The sequence below is a fragment of the Penaeus monodon genome, chromosome 25, assembly GCF_015228065.2.
Source record: "Penaeus monodon isolate SGIC_2016 chromosome 25, NSTDA_Pmon_1, whole genome shotgun sequence".
NCBI lineage: Eukaryota > Metazoa > Arthropoda > Malacostraca > Decapoda > Penaeidae > Penaeus > Penaeus monodon.
Genome location: NC_051410.1, coordinates 40089527 through 40089779, shown reverse-complemented (window position 1 = coordinate 40089779; position 253 = coordinate 40089527). Strand labels below are relative to the sequence as shown.

Genomic DNA, 253 nt, shown 5'->3' with positions numbered 1-253 from the left:
GGTTAAGACAGGGGGAGAGGTTGGGAGCAAAACGGGGTTTGGATTTATATATTTATTTATTTTTCGCATGGGGAAGAGAAGGGAGGTCGCCAGGATTTGCTCTGAACAAAGGGCTTTAGGCCTATATTTTCTGGTGTGTTGCCTTAGGTCCTCCGTGGGTGGATCGCGAGCATGTGAAGGAGTGACGATCGTGATCCTGACAGTGAGAGAGAGTATTAAGATACTCTTTCACTGCGTCCTCAAAATTCGTCTG

The 253-nt window shown here is 47.0% G+C and overlaps 1 protein-coding gene and 1 long non-coding RNA gene across 2 annotated transcripts in view; one reads left to right on the top strand and one right to left on the bottom strand.

The window, feature by feature from the left end:
- LOC119589268 (venom dipeptidyl peptidase 4-like) overlaps positions 1-253 on the top strand; it is a gene marked incomplete in the record, with an annotated part of 98295 nt that overhangs the window by 83374 nt on the left and 14668 nt on the right.
- Positions 36-253, bottom strand: part of LOC119589269 — an 11272-nt gene continuing 11054 nt past the window's right edge. The window contains exon 3 of the long non-coding RNA XR_005230177.1: positions 36-250. This is a non-coding gene — a long non-coding RNA (uncharacterized LOC119589269). The remainder of the gene's footprint in view (positions 251-253) is intronic.